At 38.5% G+C, this 20,575-nt stretch overlaps 1 protein-coding gene across 12 annotated transcripts in view; it reads left to right on the forward strand.

Moving 5' to 3' along the window:
• The window catches only part of Ctnna3 (catenin alpha 3), a 1,512,724-nt gene that overhangs the window by 1,278,107 nt on the left and 214,042 nt on the right, over positions 1-20,575 (forward strand). The gene's annotated exons all lie outside the window — the stretch shown is intronic.

Here is a 20,575-nt window from a genome sequence, read left to right on the forward strand (position 1 = left end):
TGTAGAAACAAGACAAGGGAAGTGATTGCCGGGATAGAATCACACAAGTGCGTCCCTAGGAGATGTCTACTCCTGTCAGAGTGTGTGGCTTGTCTGTCAACCATCTCTCCATAGACCACTACACCAGATTCCTCAATGGCTGCCAGCAACTACCTTTCTGATAAACCAAATTACATATTTTCATATTTGACTCAACTACCATTCCTTTGGAAATACATTATTCTCTTATTTTCTTGACTTTAGGGAATTGTGGTTTTCATTTAAGACTGCTCAGTTTCTCTTCGAGAGTCTTCTGTGCCCTTCTCTGCTCTATGACAAGAATAAACCCTGAGGTTCATTCTTTGATTAAAATTACTCTTGGTGATGTGGTTCTTTGATTAGTTATGTCTCTTCCACCACATGGAACAGATGGCCTGTGTTTGTGTCCCAAATAAGCCACAGACTTGAGCCTCTTCTTACTGTTTTATCCCAGTAATCATTAAGAGGGTCATAGCTCCCATCACTGCTGATGAACACAGACATTCAGCTTTAGTTTTTCTAGGGAAATGGTTCTTTGCTTTACTCACCGACTTTATTCCTCTAAATCATAGAGATCCTAATCTTTGCTAGGCACATTGTTGACAGAGCTGTTGACTTTCTGGGACAGAGCCAGGCTTTCTGGGAACCAATGCCAAATGTAGATACATTCATCTGAATAGTAACAGACAAAGTGAGTCTAACTTGAATTAGTTTGCTATCCAAAGAGACAACAACCTAAAGTGTAAGACACGCCAACACATTCACTGACATGAGTCAGGGGATATTAAAAATGGCATCAGATGAAGGGGTCTGGAAATCATAAATACTATAAGATAGAGGAAACACCATAATCCTTGAAGAAATATCAACAGGTTGGCTTGGCTGTAGTCGAACTACAAGGGAAGCAGAGGGTCTGAAACGCAAATCATTTGGTATCGCATGCCCCACACTTCCATGCTTATCTCTGAGTTCTGGGGAGTATTGTTTTATTTCCATGTGATGACTGTTTCCTGCTAAGCCTGGAGCACTTAACTTTTGTGAATATGAGCTAGTCACTCATCAACCTCTCACTCACTAAATTAAGATGATTAGAACAGCCCACTTGGATTTTGGTGTGGCTTCCCTCAGTCCTCTTGCTTTGCTGATTGCCTTGTCCTGGGCATTATGTTAATCTTCTCTGTTATTCAATATATAGTATATACACAGTCAAGCCAGGGGCCAGTATAAGTCCATGTTTACTGTATGTGCGAATGCTTGTGGAGAAGCCTATAGGAAGAGGTAGCAATCTTACCCAGACCTATAAGTATGCATTTTGTTGGTAGAGCTTAGAATTTTATGTTTGTTTGTTTGGTTTGGTTTTTTCGAGACAGGGTTTCTCTGTGTAGCCTTGGCTGTCCTGGAACTTACTCTGTAGACCAGTCTGGCCTCGAACTCAGAAATCTGCCTGCCTCTGCCTCCCAAGTGCTGGGATTAAAGGCGTGCGCCACCACTGCCCAGCTGAACTTAGAATTTAATATTAATGAATTGAAGAGCTAAGGAAAGTCATTTTTAATTTATTTATAGACTTAAGGGCACACTTCTAGGGGGGCTTTCAGAATAAAAAGGAGACTTTATCAATGGCCAAGTATAAGTGCAAGGGTGGCATGCTTGAAGCTTAATTGAATATTATGGTAAATGTGTCTATAGAAAGAAAAGGAGGCATAAGCTCCATCAGAGAATGCTTTACCTATCCATGGCTCTGGTTGTTAAGAAAAGCTAGTAGGAACATTACCACTCTGTGGTTTGGTTTGTGTGTGCATTTGTTTGTTTGTTTGTTTTTTGAGACAGGGTTTCTCTGTATAGCCCTGGCTGTCCTGGAACTCAGTCTGTAGACCAGGCTGGCCTCGAACTCAGAAATCCGCCTGCCTCTGCCTCCCAAGTGCTAGGATTAAAGGTGTGCGCCACCACTGCCTGGCCACTCTGTGGTCTTAACTACTTATGGAAATGTATAGCCTGTTCAAACTGATATTTTCAGTAGCCAGAATGTAGGGGAGAGATCCAGGTTAAGAAAATCATGCTAACATTTCAGAGCTGAGCATTTGGGCTAAGGCTGGAATACAGAAACTCCTGGTGTTACAGATGTATGAGAATGTGACACTGCTTTTGCTGAAATAGGGAGGTGACAGGCAGGGCTGATCTGGGATAGCACTGCAGCACATAGATTGGTCTTCCTGTGGAAGTGTAACTGGCTGTAGAGCACACATTTCTGTTGCCCTGTTGCTTGAACCTTCCACACAAAGAATCCTGGTAAATGATTAAACAGAAACACTTGGAAAGCAAAAGATAGAAAGACAACGACAGGAGAGCATGTGACCAAGCCCACTCAGTCAGTCAACAGGTTCTCCAGTGCAGGAGTGAGGATCGAAAAGAAAAAGACAATTAGACAACATTATAGCATGACCCCAACCGGTTCTGAGGCTGAGGCAGGTTTCTTTTCTCTCAATCTGCTTTCATATCATTTCAATGACATGCTAGTATTAAGGGCGGGCAGTACAATGAAGGACAAGCAAGGCAATAAACAAAGTCTTGTGATTACTCCTGTGACAGTTGTTTCCAAGGGCTTGTCAAAACGACCAAAATATCTGAGCCCACTTCCTTGTCTAGGCCCCAAATCTGACTCTTGCCTGAAGCCTACTTCTTTTGTTCCACCCTAAGATTAAGATCCCTGCCTGAACTTACTTCTCTGTTCTAGCCTAAAGTTAGATTCCTGCCAGAGCTTACTTCCTTGTCATGGCCTAATGTCAGATTCCCGCCTGGAGCCCATTTCCTTGTCCTTGGCAAGATTCCAAAGTCAGATTCCTGCCAAGTGGCGCCCCCAAAGGCTCTCCACAAACATGTCTAGGGATTTCCTGTCCCATCGACCAGTGGTTCTCAACCTGTAGGTCGTGAACCCCAGACCCATCTGAAAACATGGTCATTTACGTTATGATTCATAGTACTAGCAACATTACAGCTATGCAGTGGTAAGGAAAACAATTTTATGGTTGGGGGGGGGTCACTACAACTTGAGGTACCATATTCAAGGGAAAGCATTCGGAAAGTTGAGAACTATTGTAATGGAGTTTAATAAACTCTGTTAGTTATTAATATGACCCAGCCAGCCCCGCCCCAGTAACAGAGGCAGAGCCCTGTGGATGTATTTAATCAGCACTGGCACAATTACTGAGGGAATTACCCCAATCCAATTTTTTCTAGCACTAGATTGTTAATTCCCCAGCTGTGCTCCCCAAGCGCTTGCAGTTTGAGTCTCTCCAAGGTTCCCTCAGCAGGTCCTGAGTCTGCTTCACTTCAGGCCTGTGTTCCTTGTCCACCATGTTTAATGGAGACCTCTCTTCTCTGTCTTCCTTCTCCTACCCTTTCTTTTCTCCTTCTTCTCCTACCAAGTGTTTCTACCTGTGACCCCCTACCCTGATAACTTGAAACTCTGCCTCTCCTGTTCTCTCAGGAGTGGATTATAGCCTCCTTTATTTAACCGATAGTCTTAAATTGGGGAGCAAAGTTTACATAGCATCCCTGGGTGGGTAGACATGAGGATCTGCTGATGGGGGCTACCAGATCAAGGAGCCACTATTCAGCATTTAATACATAGCAGCCCCAGACCCACACCTAACAAACCCTGCTTGCATTTCACATGAAGCTTGAAGGTGTGACTCTGGCTTGACTGGAAGTCACAATGTTTACTTATGTCATGAGTTAAGTACAATTTTAAGTATGATATGAGTTAATGAAATATTAAAAGCTTTCTAATGGATGTTCGTTATATAATTGTCAGAGTTCTCATAGGCTATATTCTGTAGTTCCTCTGTTATGGGTCTTGAGACCTAGGAAGAGGTTTCTCTGTAGGCCATTTTTGGTTAGGGTTTAATGTGATGTACTCTGTTCTCTTTATTTCAGAGCCCTAAGACACAAGGAGGGGTCAGGTCTGTGCCAGAGAATGGTATCTGATTCAGAGACCTCTGTACTCCTTTCAAAGACTGGATTAGAAGGCAGAGGGAGAGGCAGAACAGAACACAGAAAAAATGAATGAAAACGAGATGTTAGGGACATATAAAGTAGAATAAAACTTAGTTTTCAAAATGGTGGAGAATGGAAACTTAGCTCATAGGCCAGGTGTACCTATTGAGGCAGGTGACCCCACAGATGAGCTGTTGTCCCCAGTATAAGAACTGATACAGGTATGTGACAGGAGAGCATCACACAGAACGCGGCATAGTATAGTCTCCTCTGAAGGGTATTTTACATGAGATCATGTTGAGTTCAGTGGGACCTCCTCCAGCTAGCCTTTATTAAGTAGAAAAATTAATATAGTCTCTGCCATCTCTAAAGCCTCCATGGGGATGGCCTTGGGATTCTACAGGTGTGAGCAGCAGAGAGCTCTCTAGCCTGGAGGCTGACCTCTATGGTCAATCAGATCAGGTTCTATCAGGAGAGCCATATGTCCTCCGAGGATCAAAGCTGATCCCTCCCCAACTATTTATGCCCGTTCAATCCTGTTACTGGAGTCCAGAAATGTGTTATGTTAAGGGAAATAAGAATTCAAAAATAACGAAGGTGGTTTCAAACTAATTGACTTGGAAAGACTCCATAAAAGAAAATCAATCGAACAATTGTAATCATTCAGCGTGAACGGAAGAGAACAATAAAATATTGGAGATGACAGATATAAAGCTTAAGGCATATGGCCTCATTTATTTTTCAAGTCTTACAAAGTTCTTTATTTGAAGAAAAAACAGCTAGAAATAGTGACTCCGATATGCTTGATCTAGAAAGGAAAGCTTGATTTGAATTTGTGACTCTATGGAAAAGAATTGAGATCATTATTGTTGGCGGTCACTACAACATAAGGAATTGTATTAAAGGTTTCTTGGTTTTTTTTTTTTTTGGAACTGCATACATATTTTTTCTGCTGTTATTTACTAACTTCTGTTTTTAAGATATTTGCTTGTGTATGCCATATGTGTGTGTGTTTGAGTACAGTGTATGGGGGAGTCCTCGGCATTTGTGTGGAGAAGAGGACAATAATGTGGAGTTGGATCTCTCCTACGTTTATTTAGGTTCCAAGGATTAAACCTAACTCCTCAGGCTTAAGAGCTTTGCCATCTGACAGGTCTATGCTTGAATTCTTTACTAAATGTTTCTAGTTGCTTTAACACTATTTGTTTTTTTTTTCATACTATAGGGACCTAATGTATTTGAAACTTTGTAAAAAAAATACACCTCGCTGAGTAAAATTATTAATGTAGTAATTATACTAGAAAATACTGATGGACTTTTGCATCAAGTGGTATCTGGAACAGACAATCAGCTATCCTCCTGCCTCTTTTTTTTAGACAATTCATAATATAAACTAAAATACAGATAAACCTTTAAGACAATTAACATTTGAGGATGGAAATTAAATTTGTATATCTAACTAGTGGTGGGGTTAGACATATTAATTGGCTTTAACAAAGTCATATCTAGTTCAAGTCATTTTTCTTAGTTCAAGAGAGAAGTTACTGAGTGTTGGACGTGCGTAAAGTGAGTAGGGCAGACAGTCTTACCTGCAGTCCAAGGAAATGTCCATACCAAGCTCAAGGCTAGCGAAGGCTATATAACAAACTTCAGCAGCAAAACAAAGTGACTACCAAACTCAAACACACCGAATGAAAGAATAGACTCTAAATAATCCTTTTGGGCCTACTCAGTCCTTTTCATAGTACCCTAAGGACAATATCCTTTGCAGTGCCGAGAAATTGGTTGAAACGCCAAACAAAAGCTAGCCCCCAAATAAGTCAGCATAAATAATCCTAAGCAACTTTGTGCCCCGAACGTTGGTTTTACAGCTTAAATTCCGAGTACTTGGAAAAACACTCGGCTTACATGTTTACTAACATTCATGCATCAGAAACTTAATTTCCAGTGGAACTGGGAAGAGCTGTGGTTACTAAAATCCATGTGTTAGAAACTTAATGTTCAGTGGCATTCGGAAGATCTGGGCCTAAAGGGATGTCTTCAGGAATCAGGACTCCACTCTCATGAACTGAGCTATGGCATTATAAAAATATCTTAGGTGTGGACTAGCCCTGCCATCCACAGAGTAAAAAAGGCTCTCAGTAGAGGCCAGAAGCTAAGGCATTTCTGTCCCTTTTAAATTGTTTGTCTCTCAACCTACATAAACTTAACAGATCACCAAGTTTTTAATGTCTGCCTTAAAATCGGACACTTGGACACTCCCGCTGTCTCACTTCCATTATACTTGACAAGTTAAAAGTGTCTGCTTTGTTACTGTTGATATTTTCTCTTCTATTAATTATAATCTTGCCTTGGTGGAATTATTCCCTGCATCTTCTTTATTTCTTTGTGTGTATTAAGCTCGTGCATTCAAGGTCACTGTCTGGTGAGAGGAGCGCTGTGGTTCATTAGGAGCAGGCTATCTTGCGTTGGACCTCATCCCACAACAACTACATGAGGTCTCTGTCTTACTATATCTTTGTTGCTGCTTTTGTTCTACTAAATACTTGGATATTTTACTTATCTAATTGCTTATAGATACAATACACATAATTTTTTGTGTACTGGGGCCTGAACCTAGGACGGTATACATGTCAGGCAAGTAATGTATTGCGGACTTAGATCCTTAGTCCTTGTCTTCTTAGAAGTTTTGAGACAGGGTCTCTCTAAATTGTACAGGCTGAACTTCAACTACACCACTGTTGCCCAAACAGGCCTTGAGTGGCCTGTTTTAACTTCTCAAGTTGCTGGGATTACAGGCCTGCACCAGACAGAAAACTGAAAATTTTTAAATAATATAATTTGGCATCTGTTTCCATCTCTTTCCATAGCTAAGATTTTGTTGCTATTTGTTGTCTGGGTTATGGCTTCTTTTCTGGAGCCTTCAGTCATTCCTGTAGGTTAGTATCCTTTTGTAATTTTTTACTGCTTAGCTCTCTAAGTCAGCAAACAGTTTGATGGGTTTCTACTTATATATATATATATAAGCCAGTACATGCCTGATTGTTTATCCAGAAGCTCAGTGTACAAGCTCTCCTATACCTTAAATATCAGATAATTCACATCTCCATCTTTGCCCTTCGCCTGGTCCCAGTACAGAATCTCAATATCAACCAGAAAATTAGAGTCGAGGGCAGCAACATCTGCAAAGCTTTGAACAAGAGTCTTCTAGATGTCAGGATTATACTAGAGCTTTCGTCCTGACCATGGGAAGCCATTCCTAGTTTTGAACTTTGCCATCACCTTGTGGCCCTTCTGCTCAGTTGATTGCAATGTCATCCTTTGTAAGAGTTCCTGCACTGAAAAAAATGTTTGAATGAGATTTAAAAAAAAAAAAAAATGTGTTTTTGTTTTTTTGTTTTTTCATGTGGAACTTTCTAAGGAGCAAGACAAGCAATAACATTTGTCGGGGACCCGGGATTTAGAGGAACTTTTCATTTATTCTGCCTTTTCATTACTGTCTTTTAATCATGGATGGTGTGGGAATATTGGATCTCAGTGTCATGGATAATCTTCATCATTAAATGGATGAAGTTTGGCATTACCTGGGAAACACACCGCTATTGTGGGTGGAAGGAAGTTTACAAAGACCAGTAACTGAGGAGCAAAGGCTTGCCCAGTAGCATGTGTATTTTGTCACCCTCTGAACTGGGACCCAGGAATGAAAAGAGAAAAATGGGAAAGCCAGATAATCAGCAGTAGCAATCCTCTTTTTTCAGCTTCTTCTTTTCTACCAAGAGGGAGAACTAAGAACTGTGAGCCAAAAATGAGCCTTTTCTTCTTTACTCTCTTTACATGAGGTATCATAGAGATGAGTAAATCAACAAATACACAGGGAAGCACAGGCTTAGACGGGGGGGTGGGGGTGGGGGGGCTATCTCAGAGCAGATCTGAAGAGTCACAGAGCTGACTAGTCTTAAGAAAAGTCATCGAGTGTGAGTGTGTTTCTGCAAGTTTCATGAAGCAGAGTCTTATGCAGCCCAGACAGGTATTGAACACACTGTGTCATAAAGACTGGCCTCGAGCCCCTGATTTTTCTCTTTCCAGTGGCAGAATTCCAGGCATATGCCACCATTTCCATGTGTATGAATATACATACATGTATGCAGGCAACAATAGATAAAATTTTACTAAGATTAATATTTAATTTTGATAACTCTAAAAAGGTAGATCTGGCCACATTTCCAAGGACTCACAATGGTTCAATGAAGGAGAAGACTCCTTAGTGGGCCATTAGTGATGATGTCATCAATCTGAACCTTAACTTTATGATGGACCTTGTTTGCATGAATAGTTGATAGCAAATGTGTCTCTTTTGCCTGGAGGAGTACCGGTTCTCAACAAGAACCTGAATTTAGATAATTTAATTTCTTTAAATTATATTGCAAAGTATAAGAGTCCTCTAAATCTTTAATGAATACAGGAAATGTTGATATTTCTTATGATAATGCTGATGGATTTTTAATTTAATTCAATTGAGTGTCTTATATCAACTATTTAAGATAATGAAAATTTCCGTTAAGCAGACCCATCTTAAGCACACTTATCGTTATAATATTCTTTTAAAATTCAAATTGTGAGACAGGTCACACTTTTGAAAGTTTTCCAAATTTGAATATTTTCCTTAAATTTCCAAGTTTTACAAAACATGCACACTTATTTTTAGGGGTGTCCATGCATGAACATGTATCAGTGTACATACAAATACTTATTGATGTTGAGATCCAAATTGCACATCTATAAGTATTTAATGAATATTGATGTTCTAATGACTACCAATCAAGAATACCTCATTTTGTTTAAGGCTGTCCTCTAAGAATCTGCATAGCATGACTCGTATACAAATTTTCTACATTTAAAGTTATTTTTATAATCATCTATTATTTTTAAATTATTATGTGTGTATATGTATACAAGTACTCCTACTTGTAATGCATGTGTGAGGGTGAGAGGACAACTTAGGTAATCAATTATTTCCATCATGTGGTTCCTAGAGATCAAACTCAGGTCATCAAGCTTGGGGGCACATATATTTATTTGCCTGCAGAGAAATTCTACCAACTCTATATTTTCTTCAATTTTTTTTTTTAGCTAATTACTTACGACAATTGTTTTCTTTATGACATAAAAAGGTAACATATTTGACTTCAGTTGCTCTGTCCCTCTTTCTCTGCCTCTACCCTGTTCTCCGGGTCCTCTTTCCTTTGCCCAGTGAACTTCCTTTTATATTAGGTCTGTGGCATAGCTGATCCCTCAAGGGGAAATGCCTCAGCATGGACCCAACTGAGGTGCATCCTGCAGCTATATTATACCTCGTGTTTTATAAAACACAAGTTAACCTAATAAATTCCAAAGGGTTAGACTCATCTGTTAAAGCTAGGAGTAGGAGGTGGTAGTCCCCAGAGAAGAGCACTATAATTGGTTGTCCAATGCTGTCTTAGTCAGGGTTTCTATTCCTGCACAAACATCATGACCAAGAAGCAAGTTGGGGAGGAAAGGGTTCCTTTAGCTTACTTCCACACTGCTGTTCATCACTAAGGAAGTCAGGACTGGAACTCAGCAGGTCAGGAAGCAGGAGCTGATGCAGAGGCCATGGAGGGGGTGTTCCTTACTGGCTTGCTCAGCCTTCTCTCTTATAGAACCCAAGACTTCCAGCCCAGGGATGGCACCATCCACAAGGGGCCCTACCCCCCTTGATCACTAATTGAGAAAATGCCCCAGAGCTGGATCTCATGGAGGCATTTCCCCAACTCAAGCTCCCTTCTCTGTGATAACTCTATCCTGTGTCAAGTTGACACACAAAACCAGCCAGTACAAATGCCAAACAGTCATCCTTGAAATCATACATACCAATAAAATTATATATACTGAGAATATTATATTGAATAATATGAATATACATACATGTATGCAGGCAACAATAATTTACTGACTTTTATAAATGCATTTTTTATTCTCATGATTTAACTAACTGCTTTGAATAGAAGATCTTCATGCTTCATCAAAGTCTTTTTTGTAAAATATATATTTGTTTCAGCATCCATTTTCAGACATTCTGATACTATTAATAGTGCACAGTTGTACCAGTAGAATCATCAGTCTGCAATAAACTTTTGTTTCATAATGTGGCGTATTGTGTAGCCTTTATTATATCTGTTATCACATTATTATGTCCACTAATTGTATTCTGCAAAAGTGGTACTTTTTCTATTTCTTTAGCACAACTTTTACAACATATATTATAGTATATATCATATATACTAATTTATTGGCTACTATATTGTAAAATGAATGACTAACATAAAATTCCATGAGAAGGCTATTATGTGTATTATACCCAGTAAAGAACTTTGTCTATCAGTGAAGGCTATGCATATAGTCATGAGATGCATGACAGTGATGACTACATTCAGAAAGCTTAGGACACAGAAAGGAAATGTGTACAAAGCTGAGCATGGGTTACAGCACTTGCTAGAGAAGTGGGAAGGACCTGAGTTCGCATCCCTAGAACACATATGAAGGCTGATGCATCAGTACTCCACATAATTCTACTACCCACATAATGAGATGGGACGATGAATCAGAATAATCCCTGAGAGCTAATGGATTAGCTACCCTGATACATAGTTTAATGAGAGGCATTGTGTCATGTAAAGTCAAAGATGAAACCCTCTTCCTGAGGTTATCTTCTGACCTCCAACACTCATATAAACATATAATTAAATAAACATACAAAGATTATAAAATAAGCTAAGTACAAAAATTGAAAACAAGTGACTATAAAATAGCCTTTATATACATATTCTATTAGACTAATTCATGTAAAACAATGCTTTTAAAATAGTATTTCTGTATATACAAAAATATTCATCTAGTAAGAAAAGAATAAATATATTCACAGGGTGGTGGTGGTGCATGCCTTTAATCCCAACACTTGGGAGGCAGAGGCAGGCAGATTTCTGAGTTCTAGGCCAGCCTGGTCTACAGAGTGATTTCCAGGATAGCCAAGGCTACACAGAGAAACCCTGTCTCAAAAAAACAAAACAAAACAAAAAAAACCCAAAACAAAAAGAAACAAACAAACAAACAAAAGAATAAATATATTCATTGAACTCTATCAATAGTATGACTTCGACTGTTAAGCTAAATCACCAATTCATGGGCAAATGTATTAGAAGGATATGGCAAAAGAGACAATGTACAATGATAAGGAATTTGCTTTGACCAGAACATAAACAATTCATATTTCTAATCTTGACATAATATAGATTTAAAATGAACAGAGGGATAGTGATATAATTAAAAGATTAAGATGCTGTCACATTATTCCAAAAAATGAAAAATCTAAAATTATAGAGTCCAGGAAGCCACTTCATATTATGACAACTTGATTAATAATGATGTCAATATTGCAAAGCAATAATAAAGGTCAGATGATTCTGAAAATTTGTAGTCGTAGAAGTAGAAAAGTATCTTGTTATCTAAGAAGATGTATAACACTACAATCCAGACAAATTGTCATGCTATAATATAGAACAAAAGCTCTATGATCTTTTGGTACGCAACCCATCAAATTACATCTGGGAAAATATGGAAAGGTTTGCACAAAAGATCATCAGCATAAAAGAGAAACCTGGTAGCAACAAAATTCACAGGATTTTAATTGTATTGAAATAGTCATAAGAACAACTGCTTTCTAAAAATTGAAACGTAAATACTTGGAATCATCACACCTGCTCATATAGGCAACACATTTGCATTCGTGACAGCATCCCTAAAAAAGGGAACTGAGTATTTATCTGACCAATACTCACTGTTCTTAAATCATCAATTATCCATAATGTACTATTCCCATCACATTTTGAGAGCTTAGACAAGTCAATTATTTTTTATTTCAGTAGGACATCTTAGAAACCTAAGAGTGAGTGTGGAAACACATCTCTTCTTGTGGAAGTGAATTTGTTTGTATGGTTAGGTCCAAAGGGAACTCCCCAATTCATACAAAAGGCAGTGATGGCTCAGACTTACAGTCTAGGCTGGACACAGAAGGATTGCTGGCTGATAGGTAAAAGCATGCATGCAGGATGCCCACAGGGTTTCTGTATGCAGTGAAGAGCCACCTCACTAATCTCTTTCTACCTCAGACAAATGGGGCACCCAGTTACAAACCAAAGCCCTACACTAATGTCCAGACTCCCTTGGTCCCAATTAACACTGTTAGTACCAGTTAATGTCATGCAAAGCCTGACCCTTCTCAGGTTCTACTTTTCTTCCTCACTGTGCTAGCTCTAACAGTTCTTGCTTCCTCTCCTGATGTAGCTCTTTTAAACTGAGAATGAACCCCCTCCCCAACACACACACACACACACACACACACACACACACACACACACACACTCACACACACACACTCCACTCTTCTCTTTGTTCTTGAGAGAGCCTTGGCCACTGCCACTCTGCTCCTCCCTCTTAGAGGTAGTCATGGTAGCTTTTTACCCTCCATCCCCCAGAGTCCCCTGGCTATTCTCTCTTTCATATTTACAATACACGTTTCCTTTCCCCCACACCTGTGATGAAAGAGGCATGAGAGCATCCATCCACTTTGTTTAATTTACAATAAACCTTTGTACACAAAAATAGAGTACTGGGGTTTATCATTGGGTTCTGTCATCGCTGACCTATGTGGCCACAGACTAATGTTTATTTTGAGTTTCTCTCACTTCTCAGTATTTTTCCTCTAGAATGTGTGGTGGTCATCATTTTATTTTATGTTAATCTCCTCCTCTGATGGATATATTCTACACTTCTTCATAACATAAATTGCTGCTTAGAAAACTAGCGTGCATTCTTCTGAGGAGACTTTTTACCAGTCAGCTCATTTTACCCAAGTGTGGCTTAAGTAAAAACGCATTGTAGATTACAATCCCCATCAAATATTTTACCCCGACTCCGTGGGTCTGCAAGATAATAAAATAAGATAAAATAAGTAAGATAAAATAACTAAAAGATGTATAAACTGACAACATGACCCCTCCATGGTATAGTTAAGGGGAAGATTTTTATTGTATGAGAAAGAGGGAGAGAGGGAGAGAGAGAGAGAGAGAGAGAAAGAGAGAGAGAGGGAGAGAGAGAGAGAAGAAGAAGGAAGAGGAGGAGGAGGCAGAAGAGGAGGAAGAGGAGGAGGAAGAGGAAGGGAGGAGGAAGAGGAGGAGGAGGAAGAGGAGGAAGAAGTGGAAGAGGAGGAAGAGGAGGAAGAGGAGGAGGGGGAAGAAGGAGGAAGAGGGGGAGAAGGAGGAGGAGGGGGAAAGAAGAAGAAGAAGAAGAAGAAGAAGAAGAAGAAGAAGAAGAAGAAGAAGAAGAAGAAGAAGAAGAAGAAGAAGTAGAAGAAGAAGAAGTAGAAGAAGAAGTAGAAGAAGGAGGAGGAGGAGGAGGAAGAAGAAAAGAGGAGGAGGAAAAGGAAGAGGAGGAGGAGAGGAGGAGAATAGAGGAAGAGAATGTCAAAATAGCAGGGTTATAAGAACAGCATGTCTGGGGAGTGAAACCAGAGGGAGGAGGGAGTTTGGAGTAGGTGGCAGTAGTAGATGGCAGGGTAGGAACTAAGTTGTTACTTGACTGAACTCTGGATTGTTTAACAGACTCTTGTGATTCTGAGGGATCCTTGGGGCTCTCCTGAGTTTTGGTATGCTAAATAGGTGTCATCGCAGCCTTTTGTCCCCTTTGTCAGTGATTTGGGAAATAACTGCTTTTGGTAGTGCAGAACCTGCCTTATAAGTTCCTGAAGAATGCGGATTGTTTTTCTAATCACTAGAAATCCTCCTGTAGTGCACTGAGCCCAATCCTGGATTTTTAGAATTTGGGAATTGAACCTAACTGAAAGTTCAGTTGTTAGGGACCATGATTTCAAACCTGTGGCTGACTTCCATAAGCTGGATCTCACTGGCCTCATAAGAGTCTGAGTGTTAAAGTTTGGGCATCAAACTGTGGTGCAAGAGGTTTATTTTCTATCAACCTTCAGTTAGTCTCTAAAGGTGAGTGACTAGAAGGTGACCCGGAGTGGCTATTACAAGCAGTTTTTGTACGTTTTAGGGCACAGGTTACATCAGCAAAGTTACAGTTCAAACTTATTAGCAAAGCATATTGACCTTTAAATTTATTGGCTAGCAAGCATGACACGCATTTGAACTCTACCTGGGACTTTCCAGAGGGTCAAGTGACTATCGGTCACCCCACTTTCAGAATTTTTTTTACCCAAGAATGTTCCTGTGAATGGAGAATGGAACTTGGCCTAGCCTTGACCCTAGGTGGGAGGGGGAAGCTATATGGAGGTGTGAGACTGGATAAAGCCCTTGGGGTCCCTCAGAGGAACTATAAGAAGGTGGAGTCTAATGGGAAAAACTTACCTCATTGGGGAGGAACCTTTGAAGTGGCTCTTGGGACCTCAGGTGACCTCAGAGCCTTGCATTCCAGCTGTGATAAACTGGTTCAAAAGCAGTGTTGCCAACTGATCACGGACTGAAAACCATGGAGATCATAGACCAGAATAAATGTGATATTTTTGTGTTTGTTTTTTTTCACTTTCTTTTTCAGGAATTTTGTCACAAAAGCTGATAAGCTCATTGACTTTTCCGTATTATTAAAGTAACAGTATTTCTCTATAAGAGGCTTCAACGTGTCTCTGCTTCTTGGCCATTTGTTTTGTCTTTTTTTTTTTTTTTTCCTTAATGTGAGTCTCTCAATAGGTAGTTTATTTAAAAAAAAAAAAAGACAGATTGCATAGGAAAAAATAATTAATTTACCAAATTTGAAAAGTTCCCATTCTAAAACAGAGTGAGTCTCAGCATAAATCACCGAGATTTCTAGAACTAAGTATAGCTACTCTCAGTAATAGAGCGATATTCCTACCTTGTACTGTAGGGTGCTCGTGACCTTGTAGCATCCATACTGATTGCAGTGCAGTATATTCATGTATTAAAAGCACGTGTGCTCCACAGGATATGAAGGATTAAGCTTCCAGGAGGAATGATTGTATTATTTTGTAAATACTTGTTGGATGTTAGCACTCAAAATTTGAGTTACTATAGGACATTTTTACACAAGATTAGCAATTGCGAAATTGCCTTTCTTTTATGTTGGAACATTGTGATGCCATTCCTCTATTTTAAGCCGTAATAAGCCTAAGGGGAAATTAACCAAATGCAACAATAATGAAAAACATGCCTAATAGTTATTGAATTTTATATTATTTATATCAGTGACTGTACTCTAATTGATTAGAATGTCAAAGGAACTATAATTGGGAGGGAGATCTAATTTCTGTTTTAAGTGTACCAGCCAACAAAACAAATAAATAAAAATAACAATTGCAAAATTGAAATGTGAATATTCTATGTTTTTCTGATTAATTCAACATAGCGAACATTTCCCTGGGTATATTCAATGTACTTATTAGGCAATGTGCAAATGTCACTTTCAGGCACAGGAGTGAACTGTTCTAATATACCAGGATTATAGAAATATAATAAGCTATCTTTTTAGCATACTGTTAGAATCTAGGGCTGAAAATTACTCAGGAAAATGAGAGCTGAAGAATCTATCATTACCAGTAGCTTCTATTAATAAATAAATCAAAACCAATTAAAATAATTTACTTTTTACATTTTTTTTCCAGAGAGAACATTAAGCGGTTACCTGGTTGTAGAGTTTAAATTTTGAAGCTGTGTTCACATTTTACATAACTCCTGCTTCTTCTGTACTTTGGCAGGAAGTACAGAACCAAGAAAAAAAAATTCTCTTTGTTTTACTTCATGGACTTAAGTTTAAACCTGACAAGGTGTCAATGGGATCGAAAGAAAAGACACCAAGGCAAAACGAAGCAAACAACAGCCAATAAAATGTTAAACTCATGGGGTTGGAGAGATGGCTCGGTGGTTAAGACAGTTTGCTGCTCTCGCAGAGGACTGGTTCCTAGCTCCTGGCTCAGGAGGTTCACAGCATGCTGCAACTGCAATTCCTAGTGATGTGACGCCCTCTTCTGCCTCCTGAGGCACCCTCAAACACATGGCATCCATACACAGCCATGCACACCACATGCACATACATAAAAGTAAGTGTTTTAAGTTTGAAAGTTAACTTACTTTCAATCCAGTGATCGTTTTGAGTGTACATTTAAATTTAAACATGGCGTAAATGAAAAAAAAAAAAGATTGTTCATGCTTCGCCCTTACACTCATGGCGTGTTAACACAGCGTACTTATATTTAACTATTTTCCAGATTAAAAAAAATTTATTTTCTACCACGAGAGATTCTGTAGCTTGTTTATACTAATACAGAAAAGGGTCTGACCTCTGCGAGCTTCCTAACATTCTCATCCCTTCCAATTTATGATCAGCATCTGTTTATTCAAATGGCCACTAGATGGCACACCTGCCACTAAACACAATTTAAGTGCAAAGTAAAATTTGCAAGTGAACTTGACTTTTAACAGGAGACGGATGGATGCTTCGTTCCACCCTGGCTTCACTTCCCTGTGGTTTGTGGGAGGTGCGATAAGGAAGGTAACCTTGCACTTCCACATTCTTTCAAGGCGAACTACTTACAAACTTATATGACTTCTAATAATCTTTTCAGATCTATAAAACATTGCCATATTGTAGAAACAGGGGTTTCCTGAGGCAGACGGCAATGGCTATTTCTACACACAATTACAAGGGAGATAACTTTGAAGAATTCTTGCTTAGAGGGCTCTTGGAGTTCACTTGTAGCCTTTGAGATCTACTGTGGGGTAACTATTGATTCTGTATGTGATGTGTATTTTCTGCTTATGACCTATACCTTTATGTTTCCAAAAGAATCTCAGCCCTCCACGAGCCTGCAGAATCAATTAGAGCTACAGAAGTATCCCCTGTCAGTAACACGGACCCTCATTTCCTTACTTTCTTGTGTCTTTTGGATTCTGCACACTGATTTTCTTCTTCCCTCCTCCTTTCCATTGTGTCTTTGAAATTCTCAAAAACTTCCTATCACCAACACTGAAACTGAAATAACCTTCTGATTTCTGATTTTTGAGCAGTGGGCAACAGTTCACTTCCTGCTTTTGAAAATAGACCAACGTTTTTCTAAAGAGCAGCGAGCTCTCAGTTGCAGAAATTAGAAGTGTGTGTACACTGTGTGTCTGTGCCTGTGTGTTTCTGTGGTCACATACCCTTTGAGTCAAACAAAAAGGATACGAAGTGATTTCCAATACCACCATAAGCTAATTGGAAGCAAAAGGAGAACATATACAGTAGTCATTAGGCTAGATTTTCTAGGCTTCGGAGCAAACATTTCTGAGTTCTCAAAAGCAAGTTTGCAGTTGGGTAAATGTCGTGACTGTCTAGCATGGCAGAAGAAAGCAAAAGCGTAAAAGATGAAACTTATATTCAACACATTCTCTTGATTCCTGTGCTGGCTAGTTTAATGGCAACTTGACATCAGCTAGAGTCATTTTGGAAGAGGAAAACTTCAACTGAGAAAATATCGCCATGATATTAGTCTGTGGGCAAGACAATATTGCACTTTTCCTTTCTTATTACCTATTGTTCACCGTGGACATCGCCACAGTGGTCCTGGTGGTCTCAGGTTCTGTAAGAAAGCAGGCAGAGCAAGTCATGGAGAGGAGTCCAGTAACCACATCCTTTTGTGGTTTCTGCTTCAATTTCTATCTGCAGGTTCCTGCCTTGAGTTTCTGACCTGATGTGCCTTGACCATGGTTTGTGACCTGAGTTGTAAGCAAGAATAACCCCTTTCCTCTCCAAGTTGCTTTTGATCATGCCATCTAATCACAGAATAAAAGCCCTGATACAATTTAGATAATAATTTGATTCTGCATCCATCAAATACCTCACATATGGGTTAATCTATTTCATAATAGAGGGATGGAAAATTTAACACCTGCCTCTCCTAATTGAAACGTGTCTAGAGATTAACAAAATGATTAAGATATAAGCCACAAGAGCAGATTTCTCCCTCACTAATGAAGCAGTATAGATTCTATAGAACAGCTAAACGTAAAAATGTAAAATAGGATAAGATTCTGAAAGCTCAGAGTTCTGTGTAGTGATCACCTCTGTGAAGATCCTTCTAGAGACCTTCCATGTTACCTAAGGAATGACCTATCGAAGTTATCAATCTAAAAGGTTGCTTTTTCACAATTCCTTTACACAAACATGATAAAGAATGGTTTGCTTTCTCCATATCTACTTTTAATAAAAGGTCTCCAATAAGGAATTACCACTGGAAAATCCTACCACAAGGCATGTTAAACAGTCCTACCTTGGGCCAATAGTTTATACATCAGCCATTGAAGATAATTAGTAAACAAATTCTCAATCCATAATTTACCATTATGTAGCTGATTTAGATACAAATACATTGAAAATAATGTTTGATGAAATAAAGAAAACCTTGCCTTGTTAGGGATTATAAATTGCCCTTAAAAATACAAAGAGAAGATTCTATTAATTTTCTAGGATAAAACTCTACCAAAGGTTAGATAGACCCTAAAAGGCACAAGCTAGGAGAGACCAATTAAAGACTCTTAATGATTTCTTAAAGAATTATTAAGAGATATGAACTGGCTTCAGCCTATAATTGGTGTGGCTACTCGAGAGCAGAGTAATTTATTTCAAATCTTACAAGATGATAAAGACTTAAATGACCCAAGAAAATGTTCAACTGAGGCTAAAAAGGAATTTTCTTTGATAGAAAAGAAACGACAGGATACACATCTGGATGGCATTGATCCAAAGATGGCCTCCATTTTAGTCATCTTGCCTTCTACTCATTCTCCCACAGGAATTCTTATGCAGAGGGAAGATTATATATTAGAATGGATACTTTTAGCACACAGAGTAAAAATTAAAAACTTATCTAAAAGGTCTCCGAATTGATTCTAATAGAAAAAAATGAGATTTTATCAACTAACCTGAATAAATCCAGTTTATATTGTGGTTCCTTTTACTAATATTGAAATTGCCTTATTATGGGCACAATAAAAACATTGGCAAAGAGCTTGCATTTAATTTTCTGGGGAGAAATTAACATCCAATGCCCCAAACGCAAGTGATTTCAGTTCATAAAAAGAACTATTTGAATTTTCCCTCATATAATAAAATAACTCCAATTTTTGAAACCCCCTATATTTTACACTGATGCAAATCTTTATAGTTCAGTTTAGAAAATCAGAATCATATGCAATCCTTATAGCATTATTAGGTTTTCAAGAGACTATTAATATAACAACTGACTCTGAATATGCAAAAAGTTTTTTTGCCTATAGAAACTGCTGAACTTACTCAGGATGATTCTGAATTGCCTTTTTAACTATTTATTCAACTGCATCAAGTGATCAGATTTAGAAATCATCTCTTATACATAGCACATATCAGATCCCATACAGGACTACCAGGCCCTCTAGCACAAGGTAATGATGAAATTGATCAGCTATTGATAGGAAATAAAGAACATGATGTTAATAGCAAAGGTTTAAAGAAAATATTCTCGATTACTTGGCAACAACACAAGGGAAATTATTGGGAAATACCCCACCTGCTCTTTATATAGCTAAACTCCATTAACATGTAGAAAGTAACCTTAAAAGCAGAAATGAAATTTGACAAATGAATATAATTCACTTTACAGAGTTTGGTAAACTGAAATATGTGCGCTATACTATAGATACCTATTCAAGATTTCAATGGACAACAGCTTTGAGCTATGAAAAGCTGATCTATTATTAAGCATTTATAAGAAATTGTGGCAATCATTCATGAGTATACCTAAATAAATTAAGACTGACAATGCTCCAGCATATGTCTCTAATAAAATTAAAAAATGCCTATTGTAATATAAAGTATATTACAGGTATACCACACAATCCTACAGAACTAGCAGTTGTTGAAAGATCCAATCATAGTTTAAAAACAATGCTTAATAAAGATAAAGGTGTATCTAAAACCCCCAAAGATAGACTACATAATGGTTTATTGATGTTCTATTTCTTAAATGCTAATTAACAACATCAAAAAAACCCAATGCCCACTAAGAGACATTAGGTTATAGAAAGAACCTATCAGTTGTTTACTTCAAAGATATATTACTCTCAGAATGGAGAGGAGAAATTATATTATTATTGGGAAAGGTTTTCATATGTTCATACAGGAGAAGGAAAATTAGGAATTCCATCCAAACTGATAAAAATCAGATTTGATAGAAGACCCCCTGAAGATCTTTTGACTAGGAGATTGCCCATCTCCTGATAATACCCCTGTCCCACTTCAAAGAAGATGATGAGCATCAATAACCTCCATATGGAGTTGCTTCAATTGTGACTAGCTAGCCACAGGGCAAAAAAAAAAAAAAATGTCCATGCTCATGCTTCAACTATACACAAATCTGTCCAAAAAGGACAAATGGATGCAGGAAAGTCAACTGCCATACTCTGCCAATACAGAGTAAGCTAGTCCTTCATAATTCTTGCTTCACAAA

The sequence above is a fragment of the Mastomys coucha genome, unplaced genomic scaffold (genome assembly GCF_008632895.1).
Source record: "Mastomys coucha isolate ucsf_1 unplaced genomic scaffold, UCSF_Mcou_1 pScaffold3, whole genome shotgun sequence".
Taxonomy (NCBI): Eukaryota; Metazoa; Chordata; class Mammalia; order Rodentia; family Muridae; genus Mastomys; species Mastomys coucha.